This window comes from Triticum urartu, chromosome 2A (genome assembly GCF_056163025.1).
Source record: "Triticum urartu cultivar PI428250 chromosome 2A, HENAU_Tu73, whole genome shotgun sequence".
Classification (NCBI taxonomy): Eukaryota; Viridiplantae; Streptophyta; class Magnoliopsida; order Poales; family Poaceae; genus Triticum; species Triticum urartu.
In genome coordinates this window covers 77,800,429-77,821,486 of record NC_141874.1, presented here as the reverse complement: position 1 = coordinate 77,821,486, position 21,058 = coordinate 77,800,429, and positions in this window count along the sequence as shown.

The window sequence follows — 21,058 nt, the reverse complement described above, 5'->3', positions numbered from 1 at the left end:
AGGCATGGGAGATGCTATCCTAGAATTATGCACTGCTTGAGCTCATATATCTCCATTTAACTACTGTGGTTTATGTTTCTATCTTGGTGATATAGGAATCGGTGCTTGCTATGTCTTGTGTAGTGGTTTGATTACTTTCTAGTAGATACACATGTACTGGCTATTTATAGTGCTTCATTTGCTACCGCTCCTCCAGGCTCTGCACCGTGAAAGCAACCAATTCATGATAAGACTTGGTGTGGCTGATGCACATAGCTACTTTCAGTACCTTGTTAACAGTGTTGAGGACAAGTTAAATCCTGTATTGGTGTCCTGTTCTTGTAAACATTATGTAAAGCTAAAATTCTTCTGTGTCTTGCTTCCTGTGTCTTGCTCATTTGATATAAACATTATGTAGAGCTCTGTTTCTTCTTCTTTTGCTTCCTGTATGTATGTATGTGTCTGATGACGAAGTTGGTTTCTTCAGAATTGATCGAGTCTGACAAAGTTGTTCTGAACATTTCTTGAAACAGGGCGAGGCCGGTGATGTCCATGCGATGATGTCCCTGGGGTGGAGCCACTGTGCCCGATGCTTGCCCTGGTCACCGCGGTGGTGCTTCGGCGGCTTCCGGACCCTCTCCTGGATGTGGTGATGGTCACACCACAGCCGTGGTGTGGCTGAGCCTCTGCTATGGCTACAATGTCCCTCTAGTGAGCTCCTCCCCATTCCTTCTTCTCTGATGTAGCTCCTGCATGGCCTTGGCCATGATTTGGGTTGGACGTGGGGCTGTACTAGTTGCTGCTAGATGCTGTAACCAAGCATCAACTCCTACTGGAGCTCTTTGGTGATAAATTCATGTGGTTCTAGGGTCTGTCAGTAGCTGCCCACGTGTACTTGCTATACATATGTGCCCCTGTGGTGCTCTAGTGATATGGAGTGGCTGATATCAAAATCATGGTGGTGTTGATGCTTATCTTGCGTGTCTCTGGTGGTGGTGGTGTTGACAGCAGTTACACACCTAGCTTGTAACTAATATCATTACTGCTAATTTACCTCAAGTTAGTCTGAACATGGTTGAAATGAGCGCTGCTAATTTTGATGTCTAATATCAATTTTTACCCCAAGTCCTTAAGTAATTATTTTCATTACATCAAAGTTAGCTGAGAATATTGACTAGAATATTTTATGTATGACATGATGCATGTACACATACGGTTGAGAAAATACCGAGCTGCAGTGGAACAACCTGGAGTTAGAGAACTTCCAGGACAAGATCAACGAGGTGACCGGCGTTATGGTGGCTGTGTACGGCGGCGACCACAAGTTCTTCAGTGAGCTGGCAGTGTCCATATTGTGTGATATATGATGCTGCTCCGTTGTGCATCTCTCTTTTCTTGTGTGTTGCATCATTGTTGCTTGATAGAGTAAATGATTTCAGTTTTGGTTGTGTCCAATCTTTACTATGTACCATGCTTAGTGTTTACTAAACTGAGGCATTGGGCATTGGAATTTAGGCATTTATGTATAATTTTAGTTTTGGATGTGTCCAATGCAAACATTGCTGTCAACTGTCAAGTTGATTTTAAAATTTCTCGTTAACTTCATTATTCTGTTATTTATTGTTAAATATGCTGTTAGATTTACTTCTATTTTGTTCCTAAACATTTTGTTCTGTAACATGCAGATGCTGGGCTTTCATGTTTCTTCATGAGCATCAGGACAAAGAAGTCGGAGGAAGCATAGTTCTAACATTGCTGTCAAGTGTCAAGTTTTGCATTAATGAAGCCCTTTGTGCTGCTCCTATTTGTATGTGTGTATGATGTAGCAGAACCTGGCTCATGTGATTGTACACTTGTGGAGCTTGTTATCTGATTGTAAACTTGATGCTGATCACATTTGTATGTGTGTTATATGATGTAGCACTTTGATGGTTGATAGTATTTGAAGTATTTCGTGTGTTTTCTGTGTGCCAATTTAAATACCAGGTATTTATTTGCGTGAAATAAAAAAATGAAGAATATTGCCCTGATGGCTAGGACCCAGTACTAGAACCTGACAATGGGGACCCACCTGACTAGTGAACCCAATTTATAAAAAAAGAAAAAAAATGAAACTGTTGAGACAAAAAGGCCATGGGCCAAAAATAAAAAGGCTGCAATGTTGGGCTTGGTCCATGAAGCTGACAAAAAATTCACATGAAAAAAAATATAGAAAGGCCGAATTCTTGGGCTAGGCCCATGTAGAAAACCGAATTGGACCGGGCTGAATCTTGTGCCACATCAGCTTGCCACGCTGGATGCCTACATGGCCTGGGGAGGTTGCTAGTGACCAAAACGCCACAGTGGACTTATTTTGGTCATAAACGTTTGCGACCATTCCAGAAGAAAGGTCGCTATAGTCAGTTTACGACGCCCAGCTTTTGACCTTATGTTTTTGGTCACAAAAAGGTCATAAATGGAAATTTGTGACCTTTCAGTGACCAATAGTGGTGGCCATAAGTTGACATATTTCTTGTAGTGCTTGTTGATCTATCTAGTATATCAATCCTATTATACCTTGTTGATGTCTAGGACTTTGTTCATGTTCATGACTATGATGAAATTTTGAAAAATATTTCAAACTTCCCGGTCATATTACGTATCATTTTTTGAAAAAAATTTAAAAAAAGAATTTCAAAACCTTTTTTTTTGAATTTTTTTGCCTCTAGATCTTGAAAGCCCCGTAACATTTTTTGTGTTAGGGTTTTGGGGATTTTGAAAATGTTTAACGGGGTAGATGATTTTCCATATATAAAACTTTTTAATCCGAGTTCGTATGCAAAAGTTATGCCCATTTTACAAATTTCCAGAGAGATTTTGCAAATAAAGTCGAAATTTATATTTGTAAATTTTCCGAACAACTAGACCACATATCACATGGCAAACTTATTTTCTTTTATTTTTTTGACATTTTTATCCTTTTTTTTATTTTTTAAAACTGAAAAGGCGGTCCACGGGGGGGGGGGGGGGGTCCATTCGGTGGAAGCCGGGCAAACTAGTAATGGCGCACCGTGGGGTGGTGCGCCATTAGTAGTTAAACTAGTAATGGCGCACCACACCCACGGTGCGCCATTAGTAACAAATTTTGTCTTTTTTAAAACTTCTAATGGCGCACCGCACACCAGGTGCGCCATTAGTAATATATTACTAATGGCGTACCTGTATGTGGTGCGCCATTGCTATATTCTAATGGCGCACCACACACGTGGTGCACCATTAGTGTCCATTTCATCTATAGCCGTTTTCCTAGTAATGTCTTTAAGACACAACGAGACCACTGTAAAACCGACCGTGAATAGGCGGACCACTAGACGTCGAACCCCAATTTCATATCATACATCTGTCGAAAAGATATCCTAAGAGCTACTTGAATTCCCACTTCTAAACTCCCGAAACTTTCCAGTTATGCAATCAGGTGTTAGGGATACAGGGTAAGCATAATATCTCACCCAAAACTAACAAATCCTACATCCAGCTGTATCCATCCTTCAACACATAACCAAGAAACCTTCGGAAATCATCTACCTCAACCTTCGAAAAGCATCCGTTATACGAGTTATGGCAATACTCCCGAACTCCCGCCCCAGTACTGGGTGGCGTCGAGGTTATCTCACCAACATCTGCATAAAAGAGATTTTCGATGTCGGCGTACTAAACTCAGGTATTCTAGAACTGCAACGATAAAATTGTGACGACAACACCTCGGAGCTCAACTCCCCGGGACACTGCCACAAAACCCCTGACAGGAGGCACCAAGACAATGTTCTCGTCACAAAACCATCAAAACGATTCCAAGATACCCGCGTGATCCTAATTTTTTTTTGTGAAATTTGAGAAGAGAAGAGTCAAAACTCTACGTCAGGATGCCTTACCAGAGCGATGAGGAGACTGGGGAGTAAAAAGAATTCCTAAACACTCCGATATATAATTCCTAAATGACTCAAAATATTTTTCTAGACTCAACAACGGCTGCTAAAAAAACGATCAAGCAGTGGGGGCTCCTAAGGTCGGGGAAGGCTCGGATTACCAACTTGTCACGCCCTCGATGCGGCTATATCTCCCACGTGTCGAAGCACGACTTAGAGGCATAACCGCATTGAAAGCAATGTCGCAAGTGAGGTAATCTTCACACAACCCATGTAATACATAAGGGAAAAAGATACATAGTTGGCTTACAATCGCCACTTCACACAATACATGAATAAAGCATTGCATCATCCAAATACAAACAAGGTCCGACTACGGAACCAAAATAAAAGAAGAACCCCAAATGCGACACGGTCCCCGATCGACCCCAACTGGGCTCCACTACTGATCAACTAGAACGAAACAACACAAAGGACAAGATCTTCATCGAGCTCCTCCTGAGCTTGATTGCGTCACCTGCACGGACTCATCGGCACCTGCAAGCTGGTTTTGGAAGTATCTGTGAGTCACGGGGACTCAGCAATCTTACACCCTCGCGATCAAGACTATTTAAGCTTATAGGAAGGGTAAAAGGTATGAGGTGGAGCTGCAGCAAGAGACTAGCATATATGGTGGCTAACCTATTCGCAAAAGAGAGCGAGAAGAGAAGGCAAAGCACGATCGAGAAACTATGATCAAGAAGTGATCCTAGAACAACCTACGTCAAGCATTACTCCAACACCGTGTTCACTTCCCGGACTCCGCCGGAAAGAGACCATCACGGTTACACATGTGGTTGATGTATTTTAATTAAGGTCAACTTCAGGTTTTCTACAACCGGACATTAACAAATTCCCATCTGCCGATAACCGCGGGCACGGCTTTCGAAAGTTCAAATCCCTGCAGGGGTGTCCCAACTTAGCCCATCACAAGCTCTCACGGTCAACGAAGGAATAGACCTCCTCCTAAGACATTCCGACCAGACTCGGTATCCCGGTTCTACAAGACATCCTCGACAATGGTAAAACAAGTCCAGCAAAGCCGCCCGATGCGCCGACATCCTGATGGGAGCTGCACATATCTCGTTCTCAGGGCAACACCGGATGAGACATCCTACGAGTAAAACCAGCCCTCAAGTTTCCCCGAGGTGGCCCCGCAGTCTACTCAGTTCAGACCAACACTTAGACAAGCACTGGCCCGGGGGGGGGGGGGTTAAAATAAAGATGACCCTTGGGCTGGCCTAACCCAAGGGAAAAAGAGGCTAGGCGGCGAATGGTAAAACCAAGGTTGGGCCTTGCTGGAGGAGTTTTATTCAAAGCGAACTGTCAAGGGGTTCCCATTATACCCAACCGCGTAAGGAATGCAAAATCCGGTAGCATAACACCGATATGACAGAAACTAGGGCGGCAAGGGTGGAACAAAACACCAGGCATAAGGCCGAGCCTTCCACCCTTTACCAAGTATATAGATGCATTAATTAAATAAGATATATTGTGATATCCCAACAAATAAACATGTTCCAACAAGGAACAACATCTCCATGTTCCAACAAGGAACAAACTTCAACCTTCACCTGCAACTAACAACGCTATAAGAGGGGCTGAGCAAAGCGGTAACATAGCCAAACAACGGTTTGCTAGGACAAGGTGGGTTAGAGGCTTGGCTTAAAAATATGGGAGGCATGGTAAGCAAGTGGTAGGTATCGCAGCATAGGCATAGCAAAAGAGCGAGCAACTAGCAAGCAAAGATAGAAGTGATTTCAAGGGTATGATCATCTTGCCTGAGATCCCGCAAGGAAGAAGAACAAGTCCATGAAGAAGACAAACGAACGTAGATGAACAGGTCCTCACAAACGCGACGTTACCGGAACCAACCCGAAGAAACAAACACCGGAAAGAAGCACACAACATAGTAAACAACCAACACATGAACAAGATATGATATGCGGGATGCGGAATGCGATGCATATGCATGATTTGACAAGGAATGAATGAACCTGGCCTCAACTTGGAAATCCAAGAGTTCCACTGAAAAGGTGAGGTGATTTCGGTTGAAATCGATATAAAGATCACAGGAATCGGAGTTATGGTTTGGAAATGGCAAGCAATTCAAATATGACACCGGTCTGTGATATACAACAAGTAGCCATCTAAATGCAACAAGTTAAACATACTACAACACCCAAACATGGCAACAAAATACATGGCAGGTATCCATTCAAGATGCTTAACAAAAGTCTAGCACTGAGCTACGGCTAATTCATCCATTAACAGGTTCAAACATGGCAAAAATGCATTTGGCAAACAGATCTCAGACTTAGTGAAATTAACACTTGTCTGGAATTTCAGATTAGATAGCACTCTTTGGAGCATGGAAACTATATGCTACAGGACCTGAACATGGAAAAGTAAAGCATGGCATGGAGCTACTCAAAGAGCTTAACAAAAGTCCCTTAGTGACCTTGAGCCAAAAGGGATCAGAAAATACAATTGCAAGCATGTGAACATGGCAAAAACATAATCAGATCACAGACTTAGTGAAAAACTGGAGCATGCAAATCAGATATCAAGGAGGCATGTTCACAAGCTCGATGCACTCCCTACAGAGCAAGACATGACAATCTAAGCATGCACCCATCAAGAATACACATTATACAAGCTAGACTTGGTAAGAACAATAACATAACATGCACGGATCAACTACAACATCCTCGGCAAAATCGCTAACAAGTAGACAATCTGCCCAGATTCACAAAATAGCAAAAGTAGAACTCGATTGAATCAAGCTAGGGTGCTCCATAATTGCAAACAAAGACATGGATGGATAGAGCACTACAAGATTAACAAAACATCCTTACTGATCATCCTCAAAAGAGGCACGGATCACTAGAAAACAACATGAACATATGGCATATTGAAATAGACAGATCAAGGACTTAGTGGAAATGCTAAGTCCCTGAAATCAACATTAACGAATGCTCCACTTTGCAAGCTTGTGCTAGCCACCACACACATCACAAAAATAAATGGATTGCACCTCTGGAAAGATGGAAAATCATATAACAAAACTCATGTAGAGCTCATGAGCATATCATGCACACAATAATCATGGCAAAAATGACAAATATCTAATTGGAACAGCAGATCTGACAATTAACTCAAATAGCACTCTTCCAACAGCGTTTCGGGCATCAAGATGAACTCAAATGAAAATGATGCAATGAGATGAAATGATGTACTCTCTGAGACGAACATTTTGATATGCTACACACGCAAAACGGGGCTATGGATGCAAAGTTACGACATGATGAACATGGGCAAAATAATTAGGGTTTCGGGAGTAGAAAGTCAACCGAGGCAAACGGATCTCAGATCCAGATCCAGCGCGGGTACTGTTCATGCACGCAGCTCGAGGTTCACCAGAGACGGATCTCACCGGGGAGGATTTCGCCGGAGAGAGGGGGGCTTGCCGGGGCGGCTCGCCGACCGGGAGAGGAGGGCGGCGGAGGGCGGTGTCGCGGAGGCCGGGTGGTGGCGCGGCGTTCGGCGGACGCCGGCGACGGCGACCACGGCGGTGGGCGGTGAGGTACAGGCGGCGGGGACACGGTGGCGCGCCGGCGACGAAGGCGGCGGCTGATGGGCGGGGACGTCGAGCGGAGGTGCGGCGCGCGGGTGGCGGCGGCCGACGGATCTGGGCCCGCGCGGGCCTGTGATGGGCTCCGCGGGCCGGCGGCGTGAGGACGGCGGCGGCGGACAGGTGGCGCGACGCGATTGGAGGAGGGCGGTGGCGGACATGTCCAGCACGCAGGGTGGACATGTCCGTCAGTGCGAGAAGGTGGGATCTAGGGTTTCGTCCGCGAAAATGGACGGGGAGGGCATATTTATAGGTAGAGGGAGCTAGGAGAGTCCAAATGAGGTGCGGTTTTCGGCCACGCGATCGTGATCGAACGACCGAGAGGATGGAAGGGGTTTAAGTGGGTTTTGGGCCACTTTGGAGGGGTGTTGGGCTGCAACACACACGAGGCCTTTTCGGTCCCTCGGTTAACCGTTGGAGCATCAAACAAAGTCCAAATGGTACGAAACTTGACAGGCGGTCTACCGGTAGTAAACCAAGGCCGCTTGGCAAGTCTTGGTCCAAACCGGAAATGTTTAATCCCCACACACGAGAAGAAGATAGAAATGACCACCGGAGGAGAACGAAGCGTCGGAATGCAAAACAGACAATGGGGAAAATGCTTGGATGCATGAGACAAACATGTATGCAAATGAAATGCACATGATGACATGATATGCAATGCATGACACGCAAGCAATGACAAGGCAACAACAACAAATAACTGGATGACACCTGGCACATCGGTCTCGGGGCGTTACAACAGTGGTCGCAACATCGCTTCCTTGCCGTTCTCCACGCTTCCCTCGCCGCTCTCCTCGTCTGAACGGCGGCCGTAGCTATGTTTAGGGTAAGATTGCTGAATTTCATTCATCATTACTTGCCACTTGCTTAATTTGATTCTGTGCAATATGTTCTTGCTACCTGTGTACTTGAATCCATAGACTCTGGATGGCAGCTTAGTTTGATCGATGAGGCTGGAATGAGTCTAGGCATATAGCATTGCTATGTTTACTTGCTATGTTTTTATGTGCTGGAGTGGTATCCATGATAGGAAATTTTGTCTGTCACCTCAAGAGTTGTGTTCAAATTACGTGATGCAATCTGTGTAAATTGAACTTGCAATATTTTGGCTGCAAGAAGTGCCTCCAGACAAGTTCAGTACACAATTTTAGAGTGATAGACTCTGGGTTCACACTGAAATATTTCAATACTGCAAGTTCAGTAGATAGTTGTAGGCATTGAAATATTTCAGTACTGACCGGTTCACACTGAAATATTTGAGTAGTGCAATTGCAGTACACACTGGAATATTTCAGTAGTGCAATGCAATTTCAGTACACACGGGTAGACACTGAAATATTTCAGTACTGCAGTTTCAGTACACGCACGCAACTCAACCCGACAATCCGACCCATGGGTTCGCGCGCCCATGGGCACCCGACCCTAATGGGTAGGGTATGGGTTGTTGACTTCACCCATGGGTCTTACACATGGGCATCCCGATTAGTCATGGGTAGGGTATGGGTTTAAGTGTATACCTGTGGGTTACCCGATGGGTCACCCGATTAATATGAATAATTAAATAAACTAATTATGTCCTATTATATTTTATTAGTTAATCTAAATACACTGATATATGACATATCACGTCATAACCAGCAGCCCTACAACAGTAACGAACACGACTATCACCAGGCCTATTCTCAATTCTTTTTTTTGAGAATTTTTTCATTCAAATCACAAAACAGTACAAAGTAGTTGACGATTACAAGCACACTGAAACGCAAACACAAAGGACCATGAAGACCCAGAGTACTCTAAGACAACCATAACACAAGAAGATCTCCGGAGCCCTGCGTCATCATCCCTGAATTTTGAGAGAAGACTCCTGCAGCAGAAGGATCTGCAACCAGGTGCAAGCAGGTCATCATCTTCAACCACGGTACAATTGCCGCCCCGCTGCTTCCTCCTTTCTTGACACCAGCGCTGAGAGGGCATGAACATCAATCCAACACACCTGCAACAGCCGTCGCCATCTTTGGCTTTGAGTACCGCGAAAAGTGTCCCTTCCGGAAGGAAGAGAACTCGAGTCATCCGACCGGTCCAGCACCGCGGCCGGGCCATCCGCCCGGACAAAGCAGGATCTCCCACCAGCATCAGCACAGAGGAAGGAGAAGAACAACAGCAGCAAATCATACCGAGAAGGAAGAAGAAGGGTCTTCGTCTCCCTGCATCCATCGCCCACATGAGGACCCAAACGGCCAGTGCCGATGGATCTCCAGCCCCTATAGCCCGCGACCTCGACGAGATCCAGGGATCCCCCACCCCGCTGGCTCCTAGACGACGGCAAAAGCCTTGCCTGACCGCGAATGGAACCCGGAGAAACTTATTCCGACGCGACACCACCACAACGGCCTCGACAGCGTCTCCCTTAACCCTAACCCTACCACACACCCACCTAGCGAACAGACCCAAGGTTCCCCCTCCCTCCTGCCGCCGGAGCGGCTGGCGGAGGGAGAGGGAACCGGCGGCGTCACCGGCGGCGCGCAAGGGACCCTCGCCGCCTCCCTAGATCGCCTCGAGCGATCCTATTTTTCCGCTGGAAACCGCCTCGGCCTCACAATTATTAAGACGTATCAGCCTATTCTCAATTCGGGTATGTTACCCACACATTACGTATGGCCCATTTTTATGTTCAACAAGTGGCCCATGCAAAATAGCTAGCAGCAGGCTGCACTGCAAAGCGTTGCACATGTCCATTAGGCCCATGAAAGACAATCATGTGTAGCGTAAGAGATGACATGTCCAGCAAACAGAAGAGAGGTTGGACCTTTTAGTACCACCTAGCCTATGCAAGCATGCTATCCCCACCTGACTCCCCTCTCGTTAGGGTTTGCTCTCCTCTCGGCGGCGACTCCTGTCTGCCACCGTTGAGACCCGATCTTCCCCCTCCCTCCTCACCACGTCGACTGCCGGGGCTGCATAGGCCTAGCAGGGCGGGGGAACGGGAACGCTGGGGCTCATACCGCCCGCGGACTGAAACCATGGGCTAGCGATCTAATGGCGATAGAGGAAGCAGGACAGGGTTCGGGGGCGTCCGATCTTGAGGCAATGATGGCAGAGCTGGGGTTGAAGGAGGACAATCTGGAGGATGTGGTGATCGATGACACCGAGCTGCCAGAGGAGGCCACCAGGTGGATGGCGGTCGCTAGGGTTAACACGGACAAGACCTACAGCCAATATTGGTTCTACAGGAACATGAGGGCGTCCTGGGATCCGGCTCAGGAGGTGAAGATCCGGCCGCTTGAGGACAACCTTTACACCCTACAGTTTTCCTGTCTCGGAGATTGGGAGCGAGTCATGGAAGAAGGGCCGTGGTCTTTCAAAGGTAAAGCGGTAGTTCTTGCCGAATATGATGGTTATACAAAACCCTCGCTTGTGAACCTTGACAAGATCGACATATGGATGCAAATCCATGATCTCCCGGATGGTTTTTTTCGAAAAGTCAAGGCGTTAGCTTCCACAGTGGGCGATTTTATCTATGCTGAACCAAAGTCACAAGATTTTGAAGGAAATTTCGTCCGTGTCAGGATAAAGCTAGATGTCACAAAACCACTCAAGAATGCTGTATCCTTGGTTGTGAGAAGGAAGGAAGTGCTCCATAGAGAGATCTTTAGGGTCAGATATGAAAGGTTGCCAGATTGGTGTGCGATGTGTGGAAATTTGGGACACCTATTCAAGGAATGTGGGGATGGGGTTCATCCACCCAAGGCACTGGTTTTTAAGGATCTCAGAGCCTCATGGTTCAGGGGTCCGGGCAGGGGTCCAGGAGAAGAGAACAGAGCTAGGGGTGGCCGTGGAAGGGGCCGAGCCAGTGGAGGACGAGGTAGGGGGGCGCAAAACCCCTTTGAGCCCAATAATTATGACGTTGCAGCCAACTCCCGATCAGATGTAGACATGGAGGATGGAGACCGTAACAGAAAGAGAAGTGCAGTCCCAGTTGCAGACCAAAAGACCTCCCCAGCTACTACTGTTGGGGATCGTAGCAGAAATTCAAAATTTTCCACGCATCACCAAGATCAATCTATGGAGTAATCTAGCAACGAGGGGAAGGATAGTGCATCTACATACCCTTGTAGATCGCTAAGCGGAAGCATTCAAGTGAACAGGGTTGATGGAGTCGTACTCGTCGTGATCCAAATCACCGATGATCCTAGCGCCGAACGGACGGCACCTCCGCGTTCAACACACGTACGGTTGGGAGACGTCTCCTCCTTCTTGATCCATCAAGGTGAGAGGAGAAGTTGAGGGAAAACTCCGACATCACGACGGCGTGGTGGTGATGGATCTCGTGGTTCTCCGGCAAGGCTTCGCCAAGCACTACGGAGGAGGAGAGGTATTGGAGGAGGAAGAGGGCTGCGCCAGGGGAAGGGTGTGGCTGCCCTCTCTCCCTCACTATATATAGGGGGAAGGGAGGAGGGGGAGGCGCCCTAGGGTTCCCTAGGGGAGGGGCGGCGGCCACAGGGGAAACCCTAGATGGGTTTGGGCGCCCCCACCCCTAGGAAACTTGCTCCTCAAGCCGGGAGGGGCGGCTGCCCTAGGGGTGGCGCCCCCACCTCTCCTGGTTACGTGAGATGGGGTGGGAGGGGCGCTCAGCCCCTTAGTGGGCTGATGTGCCCTCTCCCCTTGGCCCATAAGGCCCCCCAACGCTTGCCGGGGCCTCCGAAACCCCTTTCGGACACGCTGGTCATCACCTGGTACCCCCGGAACAATTCCGGACTCCAATACCATTCGTCCAATATACCGATCTTCACCTCCGGACCATTCCGAAGCTCCTCGTCATGTCCGGGATCTCATCCGGGACTCCGAACAACCTTCGGTAACCACATACTATTTCCCATAACAACTCTAGTGTCACCGAACCTTAAGTGTGTAGACCCTACGGGTTCGGGATCCATGCAGACATGACCGAGACAACTCTCCGGCCAATAACCAACAGCGGGATCTGGATACCCATGTTGGCTCCCACATGTTCCATGATGATCTCATCGGATGAACCACGATGTCGAGGATTCAATCAATCCCGTATACAATTCCCTTTGTCCAGCGGTATTGTACTTGCCCGAGATTCGATCGTCGGTATCCGATACCTTGTTCAATCTCATTACCGGCAAGTCTCTTTACTCGTTCCGTAACACATCATCCCGTGATCAACTCCTTGGTCACATTGTGCACATTATGATGATGTCCTACCGAGTGGGCCCAGAGATACCTCTCCGTTTACACGGAGTGACAAATCCCAGTCTCGATTCGTGCCAACCCAACAGACACTTTCGGAGATACCTGTAGTGAACCTTTATAGCCACCCAGTTATGTTGTGACGTTTGGTACACCCAAAGCATTCCTACGGTATCCGGGAGTTGCACAATCTCATGGTCTAACGAAATGATACTTGACATTAAAAAAGCTTTAGCAAACGAACTACACGATCTTGTGCTAGGCTTAGGATTGGGTCTTGTCCATCACATCATTCTCCTAATGATGTGATCCCATTATCAACGACATCCAATGTCCATGGTCAGGAAACGGTAACCATCTATTGATCAACGAGCTAGTTAACTAGAGGCTTACTAGGGACACGGTGTTGTCTATTTATCCACACATGTATCTGAGTTTCCTATCAATACAATTCTAGCATGGATAATAAACGATTATCATGAACAAGGAAATATAATAATAACCAATTTATTATTGCCTCTAGGGCATATTTCCAACAGTCTCCCACTTGCACTAGAGTAAATAATCTAGTTCACATCGCCATGTGATTAACACTCACAGGTCATATCGCCATGTGACCAACATCCAAAGAGTTTACTAGACTCAATGATCTAGTTCACATCGCTATGTGATTAACACTCAAAGAGTTCTGGGTTTGATCATGTTATGCTTGTGAGGGAGGTTGTAGTCAACGGGTCTTGCCATATTCAGATCCCTATGTATTTCGCAAAACTTTATATCGTAGATGCTGCTACCACATTCCACTTGGAGCTATTCCAAATTATTGCTCCATTATACGTATCCGGTATCTCTACTCAGAGCTATCCGGATAGGTGTTAAGCTTGCATCGACGTAACTCTTTATGTTGAACTCTTTATCACCTCCATAACCGAGAAACATTTCCTTATTCCTCTAAGGATAATTTTGACCGCTATCTGGTGATCTACTCCTAGATCACCTTTGTACCCTCTTGCCAGACATGTTGCAAGGCACACATCTGGTGTGGTACTCAGCATGGCGTACCGTATAGAGCCTATGACATAAGCATAGGGGACGACCTTCGTCCTTCCTCTTTCTTCTGCCGTGGTCAAGCTTTGAGTCTTACTCAACTTCACACCTTACAACTCAGGTAAGAACCCCTTCTTTGACTGATCTATTTTGAACTCCTTCAAAAACATGTCAAGGTGTGTGTTCTTTGAAAGTATCATCAGACGTCTTGATCTATTTCTATAGATCTTGATGCCCAATATGTAAGCAGCTTTATCCAGGTCTTCCTTCGAAAATCACTCTTCAAACAACTGTTTATGCTTTCCAGAAATTCTACATCATTTCGGATCAACAATATGTCATCCACATATACTTATCAGAAATGTTGTAGTGCTCCCACTCACTTTCTTGTAAATACAAGTTTCTAACAAACATTGTATAAACCTAAAAGCTTTGATCACTCCATCAAAACATATATTCTGATTCCGAGATGCTTGCTCTCGTCCATAGAAGGATTGCTGGAGCCAGCATACCTTTTAGCATCCTTAGGATCGACAAAACCTTTTATTGTATCACATACAACCTTTTCTTACGAAAACTGGTAAGAAAACTTGTTTTGACATCCATCTGTCAAATTTCATAATTGAAAAATACAGCTAATGCTAACATGATTCCGACGGAACTAAGCACCGCTACGGGTGAGAAATTCTCATCGTAGTCAACTCCTTGAACTTGTGAAAAGACTCTTTCCCACAAGTCGAGCTTCACAGACGGTAACAATACCGCCCACGTCCGCCTTCTTCTTAAAGATCCATTTATCTCAATGGCTTCCCGATCATCGGGCAAGTCCACCAAAGTCCATACTTTGTTCTGATATATGGATCCTATCTCGGATTTCATGGCTTCTAACCATTTGTCAGAATACGGGCCCACCATCGCTTCTCCATAGCTCGTAGGTTCATTGTTGTCTAACAACATGATATCTAAGACAGGATCACCATACCACTCAGGAGTAGTACATATCCTTGTCGACCTACGAGGTTCGATAGCAACTTGATCCGAAGCTTCATGATCACTATCATTAACTTCCTCTTCAACAGACGTAGGCGCCACAGAAAACATCTTTCTGTGTTGCATCACTCTCTAGTTGAAGGAAAGGTTCGACAACCTCATCCAGTTCTATCTTCCTCCCACCCAATTCTTTCGAGAGAAACTCCTTCTCGAGAAAGGACCCGTTCTTAGCGACAAACAATTTGCCCTCGGATCTGAGATAGAAGGCATACCCAATTGTCACCCTTGGGTATCCTATGAAGATGTGTTTGTCCGCTTTGGGTTCGAGCTTCTCCGGCTGAAGCCCTAAGCATCGCATCCCCAAACATTAAGAAACGACAACTTTGGTTTCTTGCCAAACCAATGTTCATATGACATCGTCTCAACGGACTTAGATGGTGTCCTATCTAAAGTGAATGCAGCTGTCTCTAACGCATAACCTCAAAATGAAAACGGTAGATTGGTAAGAGACATCATAGATCGCACCATATCTCATAGGGTTCGATTATGACGTCCGGACACACCATTACCTTGTGGTGTTCCAGGTGGCTTCAACTGTGAAACAATTCCACAATGTCTTAAGTGATTGCCAAACTCATAACTCAGAAAATCCCCTTTTGATCAGATCGTAGGAACATGATCTTATTGTTATGATGATTCTTAACTTCACTCTGAAATCGCTTGAACTTTTCAAACATTTCAGACTTGTGCTTCATTAAGTAGATATACCTATATCTACCCAAATCGTCAGTGAAGATGAGAAAATAGCGATATCCACTGCACACTTCAATTCTCACTGGATCACACGCATCAGCATGCATGATTTCCAACAAGCCACTTGCCCGTTTCATTGTACCTGAAAACAGGGTCTTAGTCATCCTGCCCATGAGGCATGGCTCGCATGTGTCAAGTGATTCAAAATCAAGTGACTCCAAACATCCATCGACATGGAGTTTGTTCATGCATCTTACGCCAATATGACCTAAGCGGCAATGCCACGAGAAAGTGGTACTATCATTATTACATCTTTTGGCGTGAACGTGCGTATTACCACGACCGAGATTCAATGAACCATTCACATAGGGTGCATGACCATGAAAGGTATCATTCATGTAAATAGAATAACCATTATTCTCTAACTTAAATGAATGACCGTATTGCAATGAACATGATCTAATCATATTCATGCTCAACATAGACACCTGATAACATTTATCTAGGTTCAATACTAATCCCGAAGGCAGATGGAGCGTGCGATGGTGATCTCATCAATTTTGGAAACACTTCCAACACACATCATCACCTTGCCCTTAGCCAGTCTCCGTTTAGTCCGTAGCTTTTGCTTCAAGTCACCAATAATAGTAACTGAACTGGTATCCAATACCCAGGTGCTACCAGGAGTACTAGTAAGGTACACATTAATAACATGTACATACTTTGTTGAAGTTGCCAGCCTTCTTATCTACCATACATTTGGGGTAATTCCGCTACCAGTGACCGTCCCCTTTACAATAGAAGCACTTAGTCTCAGGTTTGGGTTCAACCTTGGGTTCCTTTACTGGAGCGGCAACTGGTTTGCCATTCATGAAGTTTCCCTTCTAGCCCTTGCCCTTCTTGAAACCAGTGGTCTTGTCAAACCATCAACACTTGATGCTCCTTATTGATTTCTACCTTTTGCGGTCTTAAGCACCGCGAACAGCTCCGGGATCAACTCCATCCCTTGCATGTCATAGTTCATCACGAAGATATAGTAGCTTAGTGATAGTGGCTAGAGAACTCTATCAATCACTATCTTATCTGGAAGTTTAACTCCCACTTGATTTAAGTGATTGTAGTACCCAGACATTCTGAGCACATGCTCACTAGCTGAGCTATTCTCCTCCCTCTCCTTGGCAAAAGAACTTGTCAGAGGTCTCACACCTCTCAACACGGGCATGAGCCTGAAATCCCAATTTCAGCTCTTGGAACATCTCATATGTTCTATGGCGTTCAAAACGTCATTGGAATCCCGATTCTAAGCCGTAAAGTATGGTGCACTAAACTATCAAGTAGTCATCAGGATGTGTCTGTCAGGTGTTTGCAACATCCACAGACGACGTTGTAGGGGTTTGCACATCGAGCGGTGCATCAAAGACGTAAGCCTTCTGTGTAGCAGTGAGGACACTCCTCGGACTACGGACCTAGTCCGCATCATTGCTTACAATATCTTTCAACTTAATCTTTCTCTAGGAACGTATTGAAACAGGGAGCTACAACGTGAGCTTTTTATCTACAACATATTTGCGAAGACAATTTAGACTATGTTCATGATAATTGAGTTCATCTAATCAAATTATTTAATGAACTCCCACTCAAATAGACATCCCTCTAGTCATCTAAGTGAAACATGATCCGAATCGACTAGGCCGTGTCCGATCATCACGTGAGACGGACTAGTCATCAACGGTGAACATCTCATGTTGATCGTATCTTCTATATGACTCATGTTTGACCTTTCGGTCTTCCGTGTTCCGAGGCCATGTCTGTACATGCTAGGCTCGTCAAGTCAACCTAAGTGTTTCGCGTGTGTCCCGAGGCCATGTCTGTACATGCTAGGCTCGTCAACACCCGTTGTATTCGAACGTTAGAATCTATCACACCCGATCATCACGTGGGGCTTCGAAACGACGAACCTTCGCAACGGTGCACAGTTAGGGGGAACACTTCTCTTGAAATTTTAGAGAGGGATCATCTTATTTAAGCTACCGTCGTTCTAAGCAAATAAGATGTAAAACATGATAAACATCACATGCAATCAAATAGTGACATGATATGGCCAATATCATTTTGCTCCTTTTGATCTCCATCTTCGGGGCTCCATGATCATCGTTGTCACTGGCATGACACCATGATCTCCATCATCGTGTCTTCTTGAAGTTGTCTCGTCATCTATTACTTCTACTACTATGGCTAATGCTTTAGCAATAAAGTAAAGTAATTACATGACGTCTAAGTTGACACGCAGGTCATAAATAAATTAAGACAACTCCTATGGCTCCTGCCAGTTGTCATACTCATCGACATGCAAGTCGTGATTCCTATTACAAGAACATGATCAATCTCATACATCACATATATCATTCATCACATCCTTTTGGCCATATCACATCACAAGGCATATGCTACAAAAACAAGTTAGACGTCCTCTAATTGTTGTTGCAAGTTTTTACGTGGCTGCTATAGGTTTCTAGCAAGAACGTTTCTTACCTACGCCAAAACCACAATGTGATATGCCAATTTCTATTTACCCTTCATAAGGACCCTTTTCATCGAATCCGATCCGACTAAAGTGGGAGAGATAGACACCCGCTAGCCACCTTATGCAACTAGTGTATGTTAGTCGGTGGAACCAGTCTCACGTAAGAGTACGTGTAAGGTCGGTCCGGGCCGCTTCATCCCACGATGCCGCCGAATCAAGATAAGACTAGTAACGGCAAGTAAATTGACAAAATCGACGCCCACAACAACTTGTGTTCTACTCGTGCATAGAAACTACGCATAGACCTAGCTCATGATGCCACTATTGGGGATCATAGCAGAAATTCAAAATTTTCCACGCATCACCAAGATCAATCTATGGAGTAATATAGAAACGAGGGGAAGGAGAGTGCATCCACATACCCTTGTAGATCGCTAAGCGGAAGCGTTCAAGTGAACGGGGTTGATGGAGTCGTACTCGTCGTGATCCAAATCACCGATGATCCTAGCGCCGAACGGACGACACCTCCGCGTTCAACACACGTACGGTTGGGAGACGTCTCCTCCTTCTTGATCCAGCAAGGTGAGAGGAGAAGTTGAGGGAAAACTCCGACAGCACGACGGTGTGGTGGTGATGGAGCTCGTGGTTCTCCGGCAGGGCTTCGCCAAGCACTACGGAGGAGAAGAGGTATTGGAGGAGGAAGAGGGCTGCGCCAGGGGAAGGGTGCGGCTGCCCTCTCTTCCCTCACTATATATAGGGGGAAGGGAGGAGGGGGAGGCGCCCTAGGGTTCTCTAGGGGAGGGGCGGCAGCCACAGGGGAAACCCTAGATGGGTTTGGGCGCCCCCACCCCTAGGAAACTTGCCCCCCAAGCCGGGAGGGACGGCTGCCCTAGGGTGGCGCCCCCACCTCTCCTGGTTACGTGAGATGGGGTGGGAGGGGCGCTCAGCCCCTTAGTGGGCTGATGTGCCCTCTCCCCTTGGCCCATAAGGCTCCCCAACGCTTGCCGGGGCCTCCGAAACCCCTTTCGGACACGCTGGTCATCACCTGGTACCCCCGGAACAATTCCGGACTCCAATACCCTTCGTCCAATATACCGATCTTCACCTCCGGACCATTCCGGAGCTCCTCGTCATGTCCGGGATCTCATCCGGGACTCCGAACAACCTTCGGTAACCACATACTATTTCCCATAACAACTCTAGCGTCACCAAACCTTAAGTGTGTAGACCCTACGGGTTCGGGAATCATGCAGACATGACCGAGACAACTCTCCGGCCAATAACCAATAGCGGGATCTGGATACCCATGTTGGCTCCCACATGTTCGACGATGATATCATCGGATGAACTACGATGTCGAGGATTCAATCAATCCCGTATACAATTCCCTTTGTCCAGCGGTATTGTACTTGCCCGAGATTCGATCGTCGGTATCCGATACCTTGTTCAATCTCGTTACCGGCAAGTCTCTTTACTCGTTTCATAACACATCATCCCGTGATCAACTCCTTGGTCACATTGTGCACATTATGATGATGTCCTACCGAGTGGGCCTAGAGATACCTCGCCGTTTACACAGAGTGACAAATCCCAGTCTCGATTCGTGCCAACCCAACAGACACTTTCGGAGATACCTGTAGTGAACCTTTATAGCCACCCAGTTACGTTGTGACGTTTGGTACACCCAAAGCATTCCTACGGTATCCGGGAGTTGCACAATCTCATGGTCTATCGAAATGATACTTGACATTAAAAAAGCTTTAGCAAACGAACTACACGATCTTGTGCTAGGCTTAGGATTGGGTCTTGTCCATCACATCATTCTCCTAATGATGTGATCCCATTATCAACGACATCCAATGTCCATGGTCAGGAAACGGTAACCATCTATTGATCAACGAGCTAGTCAACTAGAGGCTTACTATGGACATGGTGTTGTCTATTTATCCACACATGTATCTGAGTTTCCTATCAATACAATTCTAGCATGGATAATAAATGATTATCATGAACAAGGAAATATAATAATATCCAATTTATTATTGCCTCTAGGGCATATTTCCAACAACTACGTCGCTGCTGCAGAAACAAAGTGTGCCACGAATCATGACTCCTCCTGAAATTCCATCAAGTCCCCCTCCGAAGCAAGATCCCAAAAGAGTCAAGCAGAACCCTCAAGGCCAGGTCGAAGCTCCAACAAAGATCACTACGTCACAAAAACCCAATGATGCGCGTTTGGCGGGATCCCATGGGGAGTCGCGCCTAGCGCAATGAGTTTTCTATGTTGGAACTGTCGCGGGGCTGGCAAACCCGCGACAGTTCGAGAGCTTCGTGATCTCATGAGGCAACTTGCCCCCTCAATCTTATGCATTGTCGAAACACAAATTGAGGGCTCTCGAGTAGAGAATATGGTAGGAGCTTTAGGGTTTAATAAAAGTTTTGCTGTGAACAGTCGTGGTAGAAGTGGTGGTTTAGGAATTTTCTGGAATGATGAAATAAAGCTTGAGGTTGTTGGGTATTCTGAGTACCATATAGATGTGACTGTTGATGAGGTGGTCGATACAAAAATCAGAGCTACCTTTGTCTATGGTGAAGCCCAGGTAAACCAGCGCTATAAAACTTGGGATATGCTCAAGGGAATTGTTGGATCCACCAATCTTCCTTGGATGGTGATGGGTGACTTCAATGAGGTCCTCCAAGCGCACGAGCATGATGGAGTGGGCAATAGAAGTCAAGCCCAGATGGACGCTTTCTGTGATGCGTTGGATACGTGTGGCCTGACGGACCTCGTTTACATTGGAAGAAGCTGGACCTTTGAGAAAAAAGTTACGGGAGGCACGTTTACCAAAGTACGTCTTGACAGATGCGTTGCTAATATGGCTTGGTGCGTTGCATTCCCGGATGCTATAACCGAACACAAAGAGGCCGCTTCATCTGATCACGTACCAATTTTCCTGAAGCTAAAAG